This window comes from Taudactylus pleione, unplaced genomic scaffold, assembly GCF_031769625.1.
Source record: "Taudactylus pleione unplaced genomic scaffold, aTauple2 ptg000473l, whole genome shotgun sequence".
In the NCBI taxonomy this organism is placed as follows: Eukaryota; Metazoa; Chordata; class Amphibia; order Anura; family Myobatrachidae; genus Taudactylus; species Taudactylus pleione.
The window spans coordinates 281,484-305,279 of record NW_028284875.1 but is presented as its reverse complement, the minus strand read 5'-3'; positions in this window follow the sequence as shown (position 1 = coordinate 305,279).

Here is a 23,796-nt window from a genome sequence, read left to right as displayed (position 1 = left end):
AGTTTACCACTAACATGCCGCATTCCTGTTCACCATTTTATCATAAAAATTTGCCTGTGCCCACCTGCTTTTATCAACTATTCCCCCATGTTCCTCAAACCTGCCCCTGGAAGTGGACCAACTTCCTTCACACCTGCCCTTCTGCACAACAGAATAGTTACAATATTTCCTTACCTTATTTACGACCCGATTTTTGGAAAAGCAGCAGCAGCCTATCCCCAGCATAGATCGGACCAGGAGCAGCATTATGTTGTCCACTCCAGGCATAGTCACAGACAGGCCACCCCCGTATGTGTCCGAGCGGTGGCTGTGACACTTGTGAAGCAGGCCATGGTCAACGCGCTATGGCCTGATTCAGAATTGGGAATAGAGAGAGATATCTCTCTCAACTGATCATCTTGGTGAAGCTATGCTGCACTGCAGGTGGGGCAGATATAAAATGTGCAGAGAGATTTAGATTTGGGAGGAAGGTGTCCAAACTGACATCTATATTGTAGCGTAATAATAAAGCTGTGCAGTATATGTGTGCTACATGTAAACCAGCCAGTATTTACCCCACATGCAAAAAATTATGTATTTACACCCCTTGCATTGCAATATGGTTTGTCCAGGTACATAGTTAAGTGCTATCTCTCTCTCTATTCCCAACTCTGAATCAGGCCCTATGTAAAATTGGGACTGAGACAGACAGTGTAACTGCAGCAGCGTCAGTGCTCCAGTGTACACGCACACTGTGTCCTCTCTCCCTGGCCAGCCCCTCCAGCCGCAGCATCAGGGTTCAAGGCAGGCAGGCTGCCTGCCTGCTTTGTCACAAGTTGGGCCTCAGAGCTGCAGCCTGCTGGTGGCATAAAGTGTTACGTACCACTCGGTTGCCAGCCAATCGCCTGCCCCCTAGTACTGTACTTTCCCTTTTGCTCCTCCTCTCAGAGACAAGGAGCAGGGAAAGGAACCAGGGTGCTGCCCGGGCAGAGAGTGGTCCATCTGTAATGTAGTAATCATCATCACATATCATGACAATATTTATGTAATAGTAAGTCTATTTATATTAAACAGACTAGAGGTTAGTGCAGGCGCTCTGGCTGTATATCATTGTGTCATATGTATATGAGACTCACTGTCATGTACTGTATATCAGTGTATGTATTGCTGTGTCATGTGCTGTATATGTCATTGTTTCACATATATAATTGTATAATTTGCTGTGTCTGATTACTTTTGTATATCAATTAGTATTGCTTTGTTATAAATATATATGTGTCTGTCAAGTATATATAGTGTGTGTGTGTGTGTTGCTGTCATATATACATACTGTAAGTGTATAACTCAAATTTATCAAAAGTGTGTCTCTCATGTCAACAAATGTATGTCACTGTGTTATGTATGTGTGTATTGCTTGCTCATGTTATGTATACATACAAGTATCTATGCCATGTAGAATAGAATCACAGTATCATGTCTACATACATGTGTCACTGTGCAGTAGCAGAGGACGCTGCATATAGTCACAACACAACTATGAGTAAAGGTGCCTACACACTTAGTGATATTTTACGCGATTTGCCCGATTCCGACGCATTGTGACGACAAATCATGTAAAAAATGCCCAAATCGAGAGTGTCCACTCACAATCACGATGCGCGTCCCCACAGGTCGCACATCGCATCTTCTGAGCTGCCGTGCTGTAGGGCAGATTTGACAATCTCAGTCACCATGAATAGTTAGGAGCATACTTGCCAGCTCTCGCTCATTGTCAGGGAGACTCCCTGAAATAGCAGCAATCTCCCTGTCTCCCTGAAAAGTCTACCAATCTCCCTCATTTCACCTTACCCCCATTATGTAGCTGTTATATAAAAGAAAAAACAGATATATACATTCAAATGGGATGATTAGTATAATATCCCTGCATTGGTTATAAGGCCCAATGATCCCTATGGTTACATGTATTTTCGGAGAAGTATCACTGTGTTTTCATCAACAAGTAGATCTTACTAACTGCTTTGGGGCTCATTTACATTTGGATGTAAGTCAGTTTTAGGACACGCCTCTCAGATGTAGCAGTACACGCCCACTTTACCGCCACACTCATAGGTGTTGCTTTAACAATCTCCATGAAATACGTTTTCAAAAGTAGAGAGAGTTAAGGGGGGGGGGGGGAATAATGCCCCCAAATCCTCACCCAACCAGAGCTAGACAGCTTTGGCTGTTTTTCTCTATAACTGGGACGATATGCAAGGAACCTCCCACTCCTGCAGTAAGCAGTCCTAGGCTAATCCACACAGGTCTGATATAGGCAAAAATCAGCATGCCTCTGCAGCCTACATGTAGAAGCACAACATGTGCTCATTAGTTTTATATTTCTTTGACACAAGATTGGGATCAAATACACATACACCTACATTGTCCCTATGGATTCCCGCATTAGCATAAGCTACTAAGTCATCTTTCCATGGCTGCCCGCAACTGTAGCCACTTAGCATGTGACTCAGAATTAGTCCCCTAGAGAGTGGATGCAAAGTTGTAGCTGTGATATGAAGCAGCCATGTTGCACTTCATTAATGACCTCCAGAAAGTTTGTAAGTTTTCAACAGGTTTCAGGCATACAGTAAGTCCTATTTTAAATATCAAATTATTTAGATAACATCAACATGAGTGTAATGATGGGTATATGTGGTACCCCCTTCTTTACACAGGTAATGCTAGGTGTGGTGTAATAGTTTGCTTACCAACACACGGTCTCTGGTTTGTCTGGAAGTCCTTCAAATTATTCAAGTCGGATACAGGCAAATGATTGAACCATAGGGTGCATTTATTCAACAAATGTTAGTTATCAAGGTACTGTAGCAATCAGTTATAACAATAACAATATTGTCGCACATATAACGATAGAAACTGTAGTTCACACATTGTAGGCTGGAATTTTATTAATCAGGAACACTTCTGTTCTTGTACTGTTGAGAAAATAGGTTAACCCTACATTTAAATAACTCTATATCTGCAATAAGAGAAATAACATTATAAGCTAACTATGCTCCAATAGATTATAAGTCTTAGGAGTTCTTATGGTGGGTACACACTGGCAGATATATTGGCTGATCAATTGATCGGCCAATATATTTTGTGACTGTCTGCCAGTGTGTACAAACGATATGTCTGTGAACTATGTCGTTCACAGACATATCGCGTTGGCTGTGCTGCACGGCCGATGCCCAATATATCTGCAGATATATTGTGGCATCACGCTGTGTGTATGACCGACCCGCCGAGCAACAATAGGTTGGGCGTTCAGCGCAGCACCTGGATGGGCTGGGTTATTCAAATGATCTTCCTGGAGTCCGTGTTGGAGCAGCTCCGCAGCAGCAGCTTCTGCAGTGCAGCTGAGCGCTCGTCGCCGTGGGACAGGAGGTTCAGCATGCACAGACAGGATCCCACTGGAGGTGAGTAGATTACAGCCAGGGGGGCCGGGACACTGATGGAGGGGAGGCAGATGTCGGAAAGCCAGTTTAGAGGGAACTTTGACCTGTGGGATGGTGGTGGGGAATATAATCATTGGGAGGCACGGTCAGAGGCAGCCAGCAGTGAGTGTTGTGCAGGAGCCACCAGCCCTGTCAGCGGGAGCTGGAAGGGGGGGAGAGGCCGACATCTTAGGGGGACTGCTGACTGCAGAGTTTATAGCTAAAAGATCATTGCACCAGCCTGAAGAGCCAGCTCCACATTGTCGGGCCAGCCTCTTACAGGTGGCTGGCCACTCCCCATGGACCAGCGTCCACCTCTGCAAGAGATCCTCTAATCCCAACATCAGCAGGGGTTCCGTGCCTTGCAGAGATATCCTCGGGGAAAGGAAGTTAGAGGTGCCGCAGCATGGGACACACCAGTCCGCTGGGTCGCGGACTGGTGCTGTTGCTGTCTCTGTGCTGCTCTTTAAGCTTAGTCACTCACTGTCTCTGCTTGCTGGAGGTACACCCACGGGTCACTTGGTACCGCCCCATGCCCTGCAGCCCCGTTCTGCCCTGCTGGCCCCTGACTGCTTCCTGTGCCACTGACAGCTACCTATGTCCCTGACATTCCTTTGACTGCTCCCCACTCTATGCCACTGACTGCTCCACTGTCAAGCCCAGTGTACCCAACCATTACTGACACGCCTCACTGTGCCCATCTCCCACCCCTTTCTCACTTTCCCGCTGACTTTCTCACTGACCTCTTCCTAACCCCCCATCCCAGCTTCCACTCTGCCAGCCCAGTGTCTCCCCCTTCCCTCCCCCAACCAGCCCACTGCCTCTGAGCAAGACCCCCCAGCCAGTGTCCCCCTCATTCAGCCCAGTGTACCCTCTTCTCCAGCCTAGTGTTCCCCCCGTTACCTGTATCCCCATTGCTGCTCTCTGTCACCCTTTCCTGTCACCCACTGCCTCTCCCCATCACCCTTTCCTGTCACCCACTGCCTCTCCCCATCACCCTTTCCTGTCACCCACTGCCTCTCTGTCTCCCACTATCTCTCCCCGTCACTATCTCCCTGTCACCCACTGTCTTTTCCCATCACCCTTTCCTGTCACTCACTGCCTCTCCCATCACCCTTTCCTGACACCCACTGTCTCGCCCCTTCACCTTTTCCCATCATCCACTGCCTCTCTATCTCCCAATAGCTCTCCCCTGTCACCCTCTCCCTGTTACCCACTGGATCTGCCCCTGGCCCTCAGTGTGAGTGCAAAGTGAGCAGCAGTCCTCAGTGTGAGCCCCTGCCAGCCTGGAGCTATGACCCCCTGCCAGCTTGGAGCTGTGACCTATGGGGGCAGGAGGGGGGAGATACGACCATCATGAGTCACTGTCAGAGGGAGCCTACAGTGACTCAACTAGCGGCCTCTGTGCAAAAAAAAATATTATATATACAGTATGCGGTCAATATCCCAAGCAAGAGAATTCCAGTGGTCAGAATGCTGGCGCCTGATCCCGACACTTGTCAGAATCCCGATGCCAGCATCCTGACCAGCGGTCTCTGTGCAAAAAAACTATTATCTATCAACTGTGTAGTACACACCCCAATACAACTACAAGCCTGGGTGGAGAAGCCCTCCGACAGCCATTTTAGAAAACCTATAATACAGAGACTGGTCCTATAAACCAATAAAAGGACACCTTAAATCGGTGGAGACATTAGTATTCTTTTTATAAAAAAAAAAAAAAAATCTTCCCTACTGCCCAATTTAAAATATAAAAAATAATTTTTGTGAAATAAAATTTTGATTGATGAAACCAAGCAAAGTTAATACTCTCAGTTGTGCTCAAGAGGGTCTATTTACTAAGCAGTGTTAGGAGACAAAGTGAAATGAGATAAGGTACCAGCCAATCAGCTCCCAACTGCCATGTCACAGGCTGTGTTTGAAAAATGACAGTTGGGAGCTGATTGGCTGGTACCTTATCTCTTTTCACTCTGTCTCCTAACACTGCTTAGTAAATAGACCCCTTAGAATTACGGAATATTTTAGACAACAGAACTTTGGATTTCAGATACTCAACTGGCATATCCATGTTTACATAGTGTAACAATATAAATAATGACGTTCAAATAAAAATTATTGAATTAGAATTCTGTGTGTTTTTTTTTTTTAAAGTGTTGTTCTCTCCTGGTGTAACCCAGGCGTATATACTACTGTTCTTTCCTAGTGTAACCCAGGCGTATATACTACTGTTCTCTCCTAGTGTAACCCAGGCTCATATACTACTGTTCTCTCCTGGTGTAACCCAGACACATATACTACTGTTCTCTCCTAGTGTAACCCAGGCGCATATACTACTGTTCTATTCTGGTGTAACCCAGGCACATATACTACTATTCTCTCCTGGTGTAACCCAGGTGCATATACTACTGTTCTCTCCTGGTGTAACCCAGGCACATATACAACTGTTTTCTCCTGGTGTTACCAAGAACATATGCTACTGCTCTCTCCTGGTGTAACCCAGGCACATATACTACTGTTCTCTCCTAGTGTAACCCAGGCGCATATACTACTGTTCTCTTCTGGAGTAACCCAGGTGCATATACTACTGTTCTCTCCTGGTGTAACCCAGGCACATATACAACTGTTCTCTCCTGGTGTTGCCAAGAACATATGCTACTGCTTTCTCCTAGTATAACCCATGCACATATACTACTTATACTTTACAGTTTTACTATTTTGTTTGCAGCTTGAAGTGTGAAGCAGAAAAATAAATTTTTAAAATTGTGACGGTAGAGCTGCACTAATGTGGCCGCCATCTTAGGGTTCCCAAAGCCACACCCCTGACCTATACCTTCATCTTTTAAAGTATATCTAAACATAGATAGTATTTATATTTATTTGCCTTATGACAAAAGGTTGTCAGGGCTCTGCCGGGGATCAGCGCGGCCTTACCTCCTCGCCGGCTTCCTTTGATCTCCCGGGCGGTCGGGCAGCTGGCGCGGCGGCTGAGAGGACGCTGAGCATTCTCCCCATGCGTAGGGGACTGCGGGCGGTCCGGTGTCTGGACTCAGGGTTCCCGGCATGGGCGCCGCCATGTCAGTCAGCCCATGTGACTGTACTTCTGGCCTGGGATAGGTGAGCGTCAGCTGATCGCTGTGCACCTATCAAAGGGTTCTGTGGGGTATATAGCCTGCTTCCACCTTTCTGCAAACTGCCTGAACAACGGTTGTCTCCTAGTCCCTAGTTGAGTTCCGGTCCAGGTTCCTCTATTTCTATTTCCTCTACAGTGTGTTCCATCATTGCCTGTGTGCCAAGACGTTACTGTGATCCCTGTGCAACAGTGAGTTACCATCTGCCTGTGTGCTAAACGTGTCTCTAGTGAACCTTGTGCAACAGTGAATTACCATCTGCCTGTGTGCTAAAACGTGTCTCTAGTGAACCTTGTGCAACAGTGAATTACCATCTGCCTGTGTGCTAAACGTGTCTCTAGTGAACTTCATGCAACAGTGTTTTACCATCTGCCTGTTTGCTAAACGAGCCTCTAGTGAACTTCATACAACAGTGAATTACCATATCTGCCTGTGTGTTAAACGTGTCACTAGTGAACTTTGTGCTACAGTATTGCCAGACTTCTTTACGTTGTTTGTGGATCACTCCACAGTGCCTTAAACCTTAGGCATCTCTTATTAGGGCCACGGTTATTTTTGTCTCCAATTCCCACTGAGCTCGGTTACCTGGTCAAAGGACCGCGACCTGCTCACATGGTGCAGCTAAGCCCAAATCCCGATTGGAGGGGTCACTGGCGAACACCATCCTGTGGGTTAGACTCTGCACCATTGCCCAGGTCTCGTCAACACTCGAGAGCTGTGGATGAGGAGAACATATATCCAGGCCCTTCGCCTTCGTTTCCTCCTGCAACCCGGACCCAGAGTTTCCACTCCCCCAGCACCAAGCGTGACAAAGGTGCTATGACACAGATGCTGGTAGAGCAGCAGAGGGTAACAGGAGAATAGAGGGCTTATTTCCTTTCCTTGATCTTCAATAGGCCAGCTCACTATGTAAATTACAGGATTATTTGCCACATTTTATAAAGACAATCTGGAAGTGTGTACGGAGTAAAAGATTAATTGGCCAATGTCCTCACAACAGATATATCTTTAGATGGCAATGACGGTTGTTCAGTGTGTATGAACAACCATCATCTACAGATATATCTTTCAGGTGTATACCCAGCTTTAGGTCCCTCAAAGGCGCTCTGAGCCCTCTCAGCCCGGCGCAAAGCCAGGGGGCGCGCGATCAGTGTGATCGCTCCCCCCACAGGCTTAGGAGACTGCTGTGGCTGCTGCTCAGCAGCCACGAGCAGTCTCCACTGCAGCACAGCACACGCTGTGTGCTGGGCTGCTGTGAGGGAGGGGGAGCGGCGCCAGACCCGGGCCCCCGCCGGGCCCCTCAGGAAGCCCGGGTAATCTTTACCCGCTCCCCTCCCCTCTCGGCACCCCTGTTCACAGGTACTACAGATCTTGCAAATATGACCTTATTAATTTATCAGTCTATGACTACTTAGCTGGCCACACACATGACGATCTGTACACGTTCAGCCGATGTGTACGATTTGTATACGATCTCCCTTGAAACTCTCACCGGCAGCTCTGCACACGATCTGCACATGATTTGGTGTCCAATCTTCAAACGATCTCTCCTGCAGTCAGACTTTCACAGTGCATCGTGTCCTAGATTGTCAGATTTGCCCTACTACACCGCAGATCTGACGATGCGATGTGCCACCAGTGGGGACACCCATTGCATTGTGATCGTGAGTGGGGACTCAAGATTTGGCCATATTTTACACAATCTGTTGTTCCAATGTGTCGGAATCGTCCAGATCGGGTAAAATATTGCTATGTGTGTGGCCAGCATAACTCTCTAGAGGTGCGCTGTGGTGCATTCCAAATACTGACTACGATCCGTCACTGAACTCAGTATTAGAGGGGTGTGTATGTAGAGGCATAGGAGGTGATAGTACTCACTGCTCCGCCTTCCAAACTCCCTGACTTGCGACTCTGAGGATCAGGTGGTCCTGGAGAAACCTGCTTTTCGCCTCAGCACCCAGGATAGCGGTAGCTCCTCCTCTCTGGACCCAGCTGTCTGTGAGGAGTGGGTGCGGTCCAGTGCCTGCTGCCGTGCAGGTGTACGTCTGTTCCTTACCTTGCATTGCACCCTCTCACCTTCAGGCCGTGTGTTGAACAGACGGTCCTGGAACCTCCAAATAGAACACGGACACGATGACCTAGGGGGAAGGAGACGAGGTGAGTACCGTCCTTCCTCACGTCGACCGACGCGCCCTACCGAACCGGGGGATAAATTCAGGTTTTAAGTGAAGATCATCATTGGCACTTTTGGCCTCAGATCCCGAATTTTCACCTATCGGTACTCACGCACCAGGTGAAGATCCGTCCTTGCACCGGGTTGCAAGGTTCGCCGTCCGCCCAGAAGGAAGGAGAGATAGATAGTGACAAACAGGGAGAGACAGTACACACAGATATTCCTCACCGTGTCCACTCTTGCTCTTCGTCCGCTCACTCGCCTACAGGTCCCTGTAAGGAGGTACACAACACAGCCGTGCAGTGCCTAAACCTATGTCAAGCAACTACACATATTAAAACAGCATCACCCTCAACCTACAGTGTGTGTAGTGCGACAGCTATAACAACAACTAAACTTTTGCCCTGCACGGAACACCAATCACAGACTAAATATACAAGAGCAAAACACGGTGCTGTCTCTTTAATGTCTGTTACCTACCTATCCAGAGCTGGCCAGCTCCTCTTCTCTGTGACTGGGGAAACCACTACCTCATTGGTGGGAGCCGTATAGCACTCCACCACTGCTCACACCTCTAATCATCCGCCTCTATGTTAGCGCTGCAGCTAATGGGCTCAGGGCCCTGGGCCTAACGCCCAGGGTCTTACCTGCGGCTCAGGCCTAGGTGCCTGCCTATCTGTGGGGCTCATATATAGGGCCTAGTGCCCTCCTGTATGGGTACAGGCCTATGCCTGATTTATGGCCACGGACCTGGTGCCCGCCTACTCGATTATTTAGTGACCTGGGCCTAGTACCCAGGCCTCTTACACCTACTTAAGGGGAATTCCTTTTATGGGGCCTAATGCCCGCTACTGTGCCCCGGACCTTGTGCCCGACTAATTGCCCACGGGCCTAGTGCCCGACAATGCTCCACGGGCTTAGCGCCTGACAACCCTGGCGGTCTAGGGAGGGGGGTATATGGTGGGCCTCACGGAGGGCCTACCTGCTACGTTGGAAGAGGCTGCGGGGGGGAACTTTGTGACGCTCTTTCACTTCCCTCCCCCGCAGTCCTCTCCGGTCCTCAGCCGCATTCTTCGGCCGCTGGCCCGTCCTTGCCAGCGGCGCCGCCTCTTCTTTTCTTCCAGGCGGCGCCGCCTGTCTACTTTCTTGACAGCGGCGTCTTCTGGCCTCTTCCGCGGCCGCCGCCCCTGTTGCTGCGCCGATCTTCCGCTCTTCGGGAGGTCTTCTCTCCTCCCTCTCCGCCGCCGAATTAACTTTTCCCGTGAGTGGGCGGGGCTATGATGCGGCGAGCCGCGATTGGCTTGTTGCGTCCGCCTCTGATTGGCTGCTGGCCCGCGAGCCAGGTTTGGCTCGCGGCCAGAGCCAAACGCCCGCCGCAAGGAACGCCGCGCCCAACGCTTGACCGGCGCTGGGAGCAGGTACTCTGTCCCAGCGCCGGCTACCCGCCGCTTCTTGGCTGCCGGGCGCCAAGCTCCGCTGAGCTTGCGCCCGGAGCCAAGCTTCTCCCGGCACCACAGTTCTGCCGGCACTGATGAAAGGAACCAGGCGGTCCCTTCACCAGGTGCCCGCGGTGTCTGCACCGACGCTAGGGACATTACTGTCCCAGCGCCGGCAACGGATGTGTCCCACAGAGGACACATCCCCTCTGCCTGCCCCTGCACCTCTGCTGATGCTGGGATCAAACACGTGATCCCAGCACAGCCTTCCACATTTCCCCCCTTTTTCCTTTGTAGTCCCTACAAAGTCTTCTTCCATCTCTATCGTCCGCAGGTCAGGGTATTCTATGGTACCTCCAGCGAGGATCTGTTCAAGGGCCCAGCCGGGACCAACTATGACCCCACGTTCCTTCTCCACTGGCTCCGGCCTCTCCATCTTCATACCTCCTGACTTCAGTCTGCGGATCCTCTGTGGGAGTGGCAACTCGGAAGTGCCACTCACGATGGGCCACCATGGGGAATTTTCTTCTAAGGGTGACGCAGCCACCCACTCTTCTTCCAACTTGTCTGGGGCATCTTCACTGCATTCAGGGTGTGGCACTAACCACCACCCAATAGTCGCTTCCTCCGGGGCATCCTCTTCTTCCCGGGTCTCTGCCGACATTTTACAAGAATCTGGACTCTTCTCCACAGACTCCTGCAGCAGGCGACAATTTCCTTCTTCAGCGTACTCCATCTCTTCCGCTGACATCTCCGGGTATCCAGGTCGCGGACTCAGCATGGGGAGATCCTAGACTTCTTTGCCACTGTGTCTTCACGCTCTTCCCTATAGCGCAGCATCTTCACCTCCCAGTCATCCACATCCGTCCTCTGCGGGCAAGGATTCTTCTTCACTGGGACCTCTTCGGGGCATAACAGTGCCACTGCATCTTCCCAGGGACACTCATGGGCCAAGTGTCCCTGCCGCCGACACTTCCAGCACGGGGGTGCTGTTGCCATCTTCATCACAAAGGGATCTCTACCCTTCGGCTCCTGCTCAGGAACAATGGGCACCTGCAAACGTACTTCCAGCAGGCTCTTCTGCTCCACTTCCCTGGCTTCTTCTATCCACTTCTGGGCTCTGCCATCCAAGATCATCCGGTCTTCGTCCCACGGACAATCTTGAAGCTCATGCTCTGGATCTCCACGTCCTTCACACCGGATTTCTTCGTCCTCCTGGGGCCACTCTTCATCACGTGGACAGCTATTATGCTCATGCCCGTAGGTGCCGCAGAGCATACACCAGAGTCTCTTCTTCACAGAGTTCTTCTGACCACATCTTTGGACCACTTGCTGGGCCATCTGTGTAATCTCCAACTGGGACATTTCTTCCTCTTCTGTCGCCCTAAATTCATGCCAGGGACATTCGCTGGCATCATGTCCCAGCCGCTGACACGTCTTGCAGGGGGTCACAGCGGATTTCTTGCGCCCCTTCTCCCGACGCTCTTCCTTGCCGCGCTGTACCGACCGCTGCACCATCTTCATGATGTCTTCTCCCGACACCGTAATCCAGTCACTCTTGTCCTCATACGCCCGGGGATGGTTCCACTCCGGAGCTGTCCGTAGGGGGGTCCTCTTGCCGGTGGTCCACATCGTGTCCGTGATCCTGCCGACTACGCCAAAATGTGAGGGGTGGGTGCGGTGCAGTGCCTGCTGCCGTGCAGGTGTACGTCTGTTCCTTACCTTGCATCGCACTCTCTCACCTTCAGGCCGTGTGTTGAACAGACGGTCCTGGAACCTCCAAATAGAACACGGACACGATGACCTAGGGGGAAGGAGACGAGGTGAGTACCGTCCTTCCTCACGTCGACCGACGCACCCTACCGAACCGGGGGATAAATTGAGGTTTTAAGTGAAGATCATCATTGGCACTTTTGGCCTCAGATCCCGAATTTTCACCTATCGGTACTCACGCACCAGGCGAAGATCCATCCTTGCACCGGATTGGCTCATCTCGTCCGCCTCTGGCTGCTGGCCCGCGAGCCAGGTTTGGCTCGCGGCCAGAGCCAAACGCCCGCCGCAAGGAACGCCGCGCCCAACGCTTGACCGGCGCTGGGAGCAGGTACTCTGTCCCAGCGCCGGCTACCCGCCGCTTCTTGGCTGCCGGGCGCCAAGCTCTGCTGAGCTTACGCCCGGAGCCAAGCTTCTCCCGGCGCCACAGTACCGCCGGCACTGATGAAAGGGACCAGGTGGTCCCTTCACCAGGTGCCCGCGGTGTCTGCACTGACGCTAGGGACATTACTGTCCCAGCGCCGGCAACAGATGTGTCCCGCAGAGGACACATCTCCTCTGCCTGCCCCTGCACCTCTGCTGATGCTGGGATCAAACACGTGATCCCAGCACAGCCTTCCACATGTCTGTCACTCTGAAGAGGGAAGGTTTGGGGGTGGCTCCCACCGACACTGCTTCCTCCCAGCAGTGCAGTGTCCTCACAGCTCTCTGGCTGTCTGTGTTCCGGCTGCGATGAGACCGCACAGCGCGCACCAGTGAGTCCCATTCTCCCTCGCCTCAAGTAGCGCTCCTGCTTCAGTCCTGTCACCTCAGGCTCTATCCAGCAGCCCCTGCGGTAGTCCCTTTATGAGGGGTATTCAATATGAAACGTTAACTTCACTGCCGAAGTTTACGTTTCATATCGGAGTTTTTTTCTGCGTTAAAGTATCGGGCGCGCTCCTGCGTATCCCCATATTCAATTTGAAATCGTCGAAAACGGGAACCTCCGAAGTTGGATTTGCGTAAAGTTACGATTTTTTCCATAAAAAAATTGTAAGACCCCCCTAAAGTTGTAAAATCATGGGGGATCACTATGAATACCCCCGTTTTAGCCTTTAAATGAAAGTCAGGGATTTAAATAGCCGCAGCAGGTGTTTTTTTCCCGACATTGAAGAAGTGTTGCAGAAGAGCACTTAGGTTATTTTTTTCGTTTTTTTAAGTGGCCCCATCAAATTTGGGGTACATGAAAATGGGTACTAGCATATTTTCAAGTCCCTAAAGTAAGTTTTTAAAAATTCTGCATTTGTGCACCTGCCGCTATAATTCTATTCTTCAAAACACCTGCCGCATACTTGCAGAATAGCCCTGAACCTATTTCCCTATTGTTAAACAATTTTTTCCCATTTTTTTTTTCACCCCAATTTTTAAATTAATTTTTTGGGGTGTCCCTATTTTTTTTAAACCCAAATTTATTTTTAAAGGGTGTCCCGATTTTTTGTAGGACATTTTTTTTTGAACATTTCCTTTTAAGGGGACATTCCCAAAACTACAGGCTATTTGTTATAAGCCTACACCCCCAAACCCCTATTCTGCTTTTTTTTTCACTTGCTATAGTGCTTAGAAAAATTATCCCTGTTTTTCAAAAAATGACCCTAGAGCCCATTTAAGGAAAAAAAACGGGAATTTTCGGGAAATATGCCTGTGACCCCCCTAAAGATGTCCTGACATGGGGTATCACTATGGGTAACCACGTTTTTGCCTGCTTAAGAAAGTCTGGTTTTTAAATAGCTTTGCAAGGTGTTTTTCCCTGCCGCGGCTATTAGAAACCCCGACTTCCTTCAGGAGTTAAAAATGGGGGTACACATAGTGATCCCCCATGTCTAGACATCATTAGGGGGGTCCCTAGAATATTTTCCGAAAATTCCCGTTTTTGTTAAAGCCAGTGGTGGTTTCTAAAAATACGGGGAACAAAATGTGTAGGGTTCCACCGTACTTTAGAAACCAATACCAGGCTGCAGGGACTAGTGCTGGTTTTAAATATAGGGGGCAAAAACGAAGTGGGGTACCCCATATATTTAAGACCAGCACCAGACCCAACCGACCGGGGTGCAATGCCACAGCCCGGAGACCCAATCACCGGGGCTCCAGGTCCAAAGCATTACACCCCAAGTCGGTCAGCGCAAGCCGGTGATCTCGGGGGAGTCGGGGACCCCCCCAAAAAGGGTCCCCCCTCTCCCGAGCACCACAGGCTTACGCTGAAGCTTGGAGCTCATCCCCATACCCCTGGAGCGCTGCCGCTGATTGGCTGATGGGACTGCAATGCCCCATGAAGTCCCGGCAGCGGCCATTCGGGAGCTATGTGTATGTGTGACAACACACATACACATAGCTTGTAGCGTGGATCGTGTAAAACGTATTTTTGTTTTAAAACTCCCATGGATTACTGCGGAGACCAGCGCTGGATGTAGATGAGTATGAAATCTTTCTTGCAGGGCCAGCTACCATGGATTTCTACTGGACAAGGGGACAGAAACTTCTGGTATAGGTAAGTATGTGTGAATGGGTAGGTGTATGTAATAAACTTATACTGGACGCGGTGTGTGTGTTTTGTCTTTTTTTAACTATTTATTTTACAGTGAAATTACAGGTGCCGCATGTCTGCTGGCACTTGTAGTTCCACAAGTGCAAAATGGCAGGCATTCTGGCACTTGTAGTTCCATTGTAAAGTACAATAGTGTTACATTATTTAGCCCCCCTATTACCCCCATACCCACCAAGCAAGGGGTATGGGGAAGAGCCCCAGGCTTCAGCGTAAGCCTGTGGTGCTCGGGAGAGGGGGGACCCTTTTTTGCGGGGTCCCCGACTCCCCCGAGATCACCGGCTTGCGCTGACCGACTTGGGGTGTAATGCTTTGGACCTGGAGCCCCGGTGATTGGGTCTCCGGGCTGTGGCATTACACCCCGGTCGGTTGGGTCTGGTGCTGGTCTTAAATATAGGGGGTACCCCACGTCGTTTTTTCCCCCTATATTTAAAACCAGCACTAGTCCCTGCAGCCTGGTGTTGGTTTCTAAAATACGGTGGAACCCTACACATTTTGTTCCCCGTATTTTTAGAAACCACCACTGGCTGGCAAGCGTGGGGCTGGTTTGGCTTTTGGGGGGGGACTTTATGTCATTTTTTTTCAAAATTTTTACACATTTTTTTAACAGGTTAACAAAAACAGGAATTTTCTGGAAATATTCTAGGGACCCCCCTAATGATGTCTAGACATGGGGGATCACTATGGGTACCCCCATTTTTAACTCCTGAAGGAAGTCGGGCTTTCTAATAGCCGCGGCAAGTGCATCAATGCGACTTTGAAGAAAGTGGTGCAGAAGAGCATTTAGAATTTTTTTGGGGGAAAAATAACTATGCCCAGCAAATTTGGGGTACTTGAAAATGGGGGTCAGCATATTTTAAAGTTGCTAAACAGACTTGAAAAAATCATGAAAAACCCACTTGCGCAAGGAGCTGTAATGAAAAAAACACCTGGGGCATACTTGGGGACCCCCCCAGAGTCAAGTTCGCTATTTTTTAACTTTGTTCCCCAACATTTTTTTTTTTGGCCCCCAAATTCAAAGTGCTTTTTTTTGGGGTGTCCCGATTTTTTTTTTTTTGACACAGATCGTTTCAAGGGGTCATTCTGAAGGGTGCAGGCTATTTTTTTTAAGCCTGCACCCCTAAACCCCAATTCTGCACTTTTTTTCGACACCTATTCAGTGGTGAAAACTTATCCCCGTTTTTTAACTTCGACTTTTCAAAAATGCGATAAGTCTTTGATATTGAATACAGTGTAAAAGTAAAACCTGCGATAATGACATCATAATTGCGATATTAACGCAAAAACGATGTTATCGCACCTATATTGAATACCCCTGTATAAATCAAGTGGTCGCGTGAGAGTCCGCTTCCCGCCGGCTGCACGCGCCACTCTGCCCCTGTACTCCCTGGTCCCTCTAAAGGGACAGTTCTACCCTACTTGGGAAGCACATCCTTGCGTCCTGTGCCGCGTGCCCTTTCAGCGCCCACAGTCCAGCCAGGGCAGCCTGCTCCAATGTCCTCTCTGCGAGGGCTGCTGACACGTGAATGAATGAACTGCACATACACATTAACCAGCCTATTTTTTTACTAGTTAATGCTGTGTAAATACACAAACATGCAGATAAACATGTTTTCTTTCAGTGTACATACAGTATATGAATATACATATTTTAACTATTTTCCTGACAATGAGGATTATAATGAATTTAATACATATATGAATTGAATAGCAGGCACTTTAGGGGTATCACATACTTTATATAATTAGACAAACTAATGCAGTTGTCTGAAGCAGAATAATTATAAATAATTGCTAATATATGGAATAGCCATACAGTTACTCCTTACAGCTAATAACATATATGCACATTCTGTATTCTAATATATGCAGCACAGAATCTCACTGCAGGTCATTTTTGTTTTATTGTTCTGTCTGTTGCGTGGGAAACAAATGAAATGTGCAAAGGAAAGAGCTGGAAATATGTCTCGGCTCTGAAATCTAAAGCAAGACAAATACCCACAGCATCTGTGAGCAATATGGTTGCACTCACTACAGGAATAAATTAGCTGTCTAGAAGGAATTTTTTGTTAATCCTAAAAAAATAACGAATGACTGCAATCCACATCCAAAAAGATAGTATCCTGTTCAATAAAACCTGAAAGCATTACAATTTGAAGGGCCAATCGCTAAACACTTAAAATGCTTTGGTTCTGATTCAAAGCCTATCAAATAATTTATTGCGTTAAAGGCACAAGGATGCAACATAATTGCTGTTAAAATTATGCATTATCAACATTATAAACAAATTAGGCATCATTAAAGTTAATATGCTAACTATTCTCGCAGTGTTTCTAAGAAACACAAATATTTAGCTAAAAGTCACCATATTATAAATCATTTAGAGAGCTTTTCCATTTTCAAACAACAAAATGCATTGCTGTTTCCCAGCTTGCTGTTTCCCAACTTGCTGTTTTAAAGCTATGTACTAAGGGCCTGATTCAGACTTGGGAATAGAGAGAGATATCTCTCTCAACTGATCATCTTGGTGAAACCATGCTGCACTGCAGGTGGAGCAGATTTAATATGTGCAGAGAGATTTAGATTTGGGAGGAGTGTTTTCAAACTGACATCTAACCTGTAGAGTAATAATAGAGCTGTGCAGTATTTGTAAGCTACATGCAAAAGCAGCCAGTATTTACCCCCAGGGCCGGATTAAGGTCTGTGGGGGCCCCTGGGCAACAAACATGTGGGGGCCCCTATTAAATGTGACAAACTGAGGGTATGCGCAATGGGGACCTTATGCAGAGCCCCCAGTAGTGTCAGTGCCCACAGTGGTAGTGCCCCGTATGCAGTGTACCCAGTAGTAGTGCCCCTTATGCAGTGCCCCTATGCAATACTCCCATTAGTAGTGCCCCCTGTAGTAATGCCCTCTGTATAAATGCCCCCAGTAGGGCCCTGTAGTTGTGCCCCAAATAGTAATGACCCCCAGTAGTAATTGGGCATGTGCCCAATAGTAATGCCCTAGTAGTAATGTCCCCTGTATAAATCCCCCAGTAGAAATACCCATGCAGTTGTGCCCCCAATAGTAATGCCCCCAGTAGTCATTCCCCCTTTAGTACAGACCTCTGTAGAAATGCCCCCAGTAGTAATGCCCCTCTATTAGTGCCCCCAATACTAATGCTCCCTCTCTAGTAGAGCCCCCAATAGAAATGCCCCCTGATTAATGCCCCCAGCAGTAATGCTTCCCCCCCGAGTAATGTTCCCAGTAGTAATTCCCCCCCAGTAATGCCCCCAGTAGTAATGCCTCCCCCCTTGCCGAGTAATGCCTCAGTAGTAATGCTCCCCCCTGAATAATGCCCCCAGTAGTAATGCCTCCCCCCTCCCCGAGTAATGCCCCAGTAGTAATGCTCCCCCCTGAATAATGCCCCCAGTAGTAATGCCTCCCCCCTCCCCGAGTAATGCCCCAGTAGTAATGCTCCCCCCTGAATAATGCCCCTCGCCAGAAATGCCCCCAGTAGTAATGCCTCCCCCCTCCCAGAGTAATGCCCCAGTAGTAATGCTCCCCCTGAATAATGCCACCAGTAGTAATGCCTCCCCCCTCCCCAAGTAATGCCCCAGTAGTAATGCTCCCCCCTGAATAATGCCCCCCGCCAGTAATGCCCCCAGTAGTAATGCCTCCCCCCTCCCCGAGTAATGCCCCAGTAGTAATGCTCCCCCTGAATAATGCCCCCAGTAGTAATGCCTCCCCCCTCCCCGAGTAATGCCCCAGTAGTAATGCTCCCCCCTGAATAATGCCCCCCACCAGTAATGCCTCCAGTAGTAATGCCTCCCCCCTCCCCGAGTAATGCCCCAGGTGTAATGTGTAATGCTCCCCCCCCGAGTAATGTCCCCTTTAGTAATGCCCCCCGCCAGTAATGACCCCAGTAGGCTGCATGCACTAAAAAAAAAATAAAGCTCATACTTACCTTAACCTTAGCCCCGCGTCCGCTGCAGTCTGCTCGGCTGCTCCTCCACACTATGGCAGAGACGTCATGACGTCTCTGCCATAGTGCTCTGCGTGAGCCGGAAGCTGGAGCTCATGTGAGCTCAGGCCTCCGACTCTGACTGCCGCTGCGGGGAGGGAGCCGGGTGCCCGCTGTTTACAGTGGGCGCTTGGTAATAGGAGCCTCCCTGCGGCGCCGGGGTTAGGTTGGCCGGAGGAGACGGAACTGGTTCCGCCCTCTCCGGTCCACTTTAACCCCGATGGGTGTGGGGGCCCTTAATGTGTGGGGGCCCAGGGACGATCGCCCCTGTCACCCCCCCGTTAATCCGGCCCTGTTTACCCCACATGTAAAAAAATGTATGTATTATTTACACCCCTTGCATTGCAATATGGTTTGTTCAGGTTCACAGTTGAGAGAGATATCACACTCTATTTCCAACTCTGAATCAGGCCATAAGTTCTTAATAATGTACTATTAATAATGTGAAATTCCTGTAATAGAGGTCAGAATGATCAACCTTGAACCAGGTGTGGACATTCTAGGATCTTTCTCTCACCCTGAAGGCCCCCACACAACAAAGACGCTCGCCTCGATGCGGCGATCCAGATATGCCAGGTCGGCAGATCGGTGAAATCCAACATGTTAGATTTCACAGATTTGCTGATCACGATCAAAAAATGATCGTGATTGGCAGATTGGTGAAATTTAACATGTAGAATTTAACAGATCCTGCGACAGATTGCGGAACATCGATGTCTGCCGGTCGGCATTTCTGACCGGCAGATCAGTGTTTCTGATCCGATCGCTGCAAGCCATCTCTGATGTATGGGGGCCTTAAGTCACATTAATCCCGCTTGTATTAAAGCACAACTAACAGGATCTGACTACAAATGGATGTAAGACATACTGTCAGGGGCGTATTTATAATGGGTGCAGGGTGTGCATAAAACTTACCTCTTCGGAGTCCCACGTCAGCTCCGGTGTCTGCGCCTGTAAAAACAGATGGAAAATGGCTGCCGTGGCCATTTTCCCATCGTTTGTACATGCGCAGTACAGGGTAAATTTTCCCCGTGACCTGTGCATGCGCTATAGACTCTGGGCACACTCTAGTGCCCGGAATCTATAAGTGTGGCGCTGGCCGCGCACCACTCAGTGCGCAAGGGGCAGAAGAGGAGGGGGCCCATGTTGGAGACTGCACACGGGCCCCCTCCTCTCTAGAAACGCCCCTGCAAACTGTATATAGCTTTTCCTATGGAAGCACTTGGGCAGAGCAGATTCAAGATAATTTTAGTATGACCCTTTGATGTGTCTTCCAACAAATAGTTATAGTAAAGAACAGCAAGATATTTTTATGGTAAGAAAACAAGAAAGTAAAATAGAAATAAACAAATATAAATTAGAAGTTTGCTATTCATATATTGATTACATTTAAAATGCTCCCTTTTTTTATGGAACGACTGGCCAACACCAAGCACCCATTTCTGTGTACCCCTCATATGGGAGCAGCATTTAGTTTCTTTTGATGGGATAGATTGGTACTATCCTATTTTAATACAGTAAAGGGCTCAGTACTGTGTCTAATATTTACAAGTTTTCTTAACTAAAGCTAGCTATACACTGTCAGATTTTTTTGATCGGGACGAGAAACGGGGCAATTTGCCAGCCCCATTATCTGTGCTACACATTATGCAATGTTTTATTAGAAGCTACCGGTTTTCCACCACACCACACTCATTTTGCAAATGTACGCCGACAAGGAGGAAGACATAGTGACAGGACAACATAGGAAATATCAGCAGATTATTGAAAATGCACACACTGCTCGATATCAGGAAATTGAGGCCAAAATTTTTGTTCTTGGCCGATCAATCAAATAATCAAAAGAATGCGTTTGTGGATGTTTTTTAACAATTTTATCCGTGAAACGCTAAAGCGATCATCCATCACACTGTTCTATATATCAGGCCAATCACCCAATTATTGGCAAATCAGACCAATAATTGTATAGTATGTAGTTAGTTTAAGAACCAGAGGCTGGTAGTGATGATGGAGTGGAGAAGTGTCTGTGTACTATCCTGGTATATGGGCATCGCTGGTTGCTTATAACAACTAACTGGCTTTTTCCATATTCTAAAGGAGGACTGGCCTTTTACGTAATACATAGACTATCCTTCTCTCAACAACATCACTGTGAAAAATGATCAGACCTTGCTAATTAACTCTCATATTATCAAAGGAATTTCATGTTTTACTAAACTGGACCACGGCCACAGATGAGTTGACTTACTGGAAAACAGAATTTTTCAGCAAGTATGGCCTCTATAAATATCTAGTGGTGCCTTTTTGGGTCTCATTTAAAGTTAAACGTACACTCATTTATTTTGCATGAGATACTGCTCGTGCACACCAAAATTGTGTGCGTTCAAATCTTGATCTTTGCATATTATTGACTTGCCTGTGAAGAAGTTGGTATAATGATGCAATCATTATTTTTTATTATTAATATTATTTTCATTGCTGTATATTATTAGTGGTTCATTTATATTGATTAAAATATTATTTGTTAACATTTGACTTTGTGCCATATTGACGTCCCCACTTTAGTATTGGAGCGCAGTTTATTTTGTTTCTTGTTATAATGATGAATCCCTTAAGTGCTTATGGTTAAGAACTAGTTATTGAGTGTCCTTGTCCCCTGGCAGTAACATGCAGGTCACGGACGCTGATATTATGGTCCTTGTCTCCTGGCAGTAAGATCCAAGTAGCGGACACTGGTATAATGGTCCTTGTCTCCTGGCAGTAACATCCAAGTCACAGACACTGGTATAATGGTCCTTGTCTCCTGGCAGTAACATCCAAGTCACAGACACTGGTATAATGGTCCTTGTCTCCTGGCAGTAACATCCAAGTCACAGACACTGGTATAATGGTCCTTGTCTTCTGGCAGTAACATCCAAGTCACAGACACTGGTATAATGGTCCTTGTCTCCTGGCAGTAATTTCCAAGTCACGGACACTAGCATTATGGTCCTTGTCTCCTGGCAGTAACATCCAAGTCACAGACACTGGTATAATGGTCCTTGTCTCCTGGCAGTAACATCCAAGTCACAGACACTGGTATAATGGTCCTTGTCTCTTGGCAGTAATTTCCAAGTCACGGACACTAGCATTATGGTCCTTGTCTCCTGGCAGTAACATCCAAGTCACGGACACTAGCATTATGGTCCTTGGCTCCTGGCAGTAACATCCAAGTCACAGACACTGGTATAATGGTCCTTGTCTCCTGGCAGTAATTTCCAAGTCAGGACACTAGCATTATGGTCCTTGTCTCCTGGCAGTAACATCCAAGTCACGGACACTAGTATAATGGTCCTTGTCTCCTGGCAGTAACATCCAAGTCACAGACACTGGTATAATGGTCCTTGTCTCCTGGCAGTAATTTCCAAGTCACGTACACTAGTACTGTATAATGGTCACTGGTATAATGGTCCTTGTCCCCTGGTAGTAACGAGATCTGCACATGTGTAGTGTGGCATCCGCACATGTATAGACCATCAGAGATGTGAGTTAATACAGAGTAAACGTACATCTGTGAATCAGGCCCTACAGTATAATCGAATTAAGATGCAATATTCAGGAAAAGTACTCAGTCTGGGTACAAAGGCAAAAGCCAAAAGTCCGATACAAGTGACCCATGCCATGCCTTGCACCATGCATTGCTATGCTTAATCTGCGACTTTATACCAAGTCCTTTTCATCAAAAATACACATGCAGTACTAATTCAAAGTAGATATAAGTGAGTTTGCATGTGTTACAATCCTCTAGCAATTGCAAGGACCGACATGGAGATATTGGAGATATGAGGCACATTGAAGAACAGTCACAAGCAAAATATTAAAATCAGTGCAGTTTACTTTATAAGTGATATTGTGGACCTGGAGGGCCAGTACAAACACAACATTTCAGTGGTGCAGTAAGGAGCTGATACAATAGGACAGTCAATAGAATATAGATTTACAGCCCAAACTAAAGTTGCTGATTGGCCAGGAGGGCCTAGTTGACAGTGATGCTTGAAACATGGTATAGAAGCAGGATTTCTGGAGGGCCTAGTAGACAGTGATGCTTGAAATGTGGTATAAAAGTAGGATTGCTGGAGGGCCTAGTACACAGCGATGCTTGAAACGTGGTATTGAAACAGGACTGCTGGATAGCCTTGGAGGGCCTAGAAGACAGCGATGCTTGAAACGTAGTATAGAAGCAAGATTGCTGTATGGCCTGGAGGGCCTAGTAGACAGCGATGCTTGAAATGTGGTATTGAAACAGGATTGCTGGAGGGCCTAGTAGACAGCGATGCTTGAAACATGGTATTGAAACAGGATTGTTGGATATCTTGGGTGGCCTAGTAGACATGGATGTTTGAAAAGTGGTATAGAAGCAGGTTTGCTGTATGGCCTGGAGTGCCTAGTAGACAGCGATGCCTGAAATGTGGTATAGAAAGAGGATTGCTGGAGGGCCTAGTAGAAAGCGATGCTTGAAACGTGGTATTGAAACAGGATTGCTGGGTGGCCTGGAGGGCCTAGTAGACAGTGATGCATTAAATGTGGTATTGAAACAGGATTGCTGGGTGGCCTGGAGGGCCTAGTAGATAGCGATGCTTGAAACGTGGTATTGAAACAGGATTGCTGGGTGGCCTGGAGGGCCTATTAGACAGTGATGCATTAAATGTGGTATTGAAACAGGATTGCTGGGTGGCCTGGAGGGCCTAGTAGACAGTGATGCATTAAATGTGGTATTGAAACAGGATTGCTGGGTGGCCTGGAGGGCCTAGTAGATAGCGATGCTTGAAACGTGGTATTGAAACAGGACTGCTGGAGGGCCGAGTAGAGATAGATGCTTGAAATGTGGTATAGAAGCAGGATTGCTGTATGGCGTGGAGGGCCTAGTAATCAGTGATGCATGAAATGTGGTATTGAAACAGGATTGCTGGATAGCCTGGAGGGCCTAGTACACAGCGATGCTTGAAACATGGTATAGAAGCAGGATTGCTGTGTGGCATGGAGGGACTAGTAGACAGCGATGCTTGAAATGTGGTATTGAAACAGGATTGCTGGATGGCCTGGAGCGCCTAGTAGAGAGCGATGTTTGAACTGTTAGGATCTGTGGGTAGCGGATCATCTTGGTGGCAGGTTCCAACCATAGTTGTGACTGGGATACTGCATCTAATCCTGTCTTGTCTGTGTAAAGCTCATAGCCTGTCATTCCTGCCTGTCTGTGTACTGATCTTATATGCTCA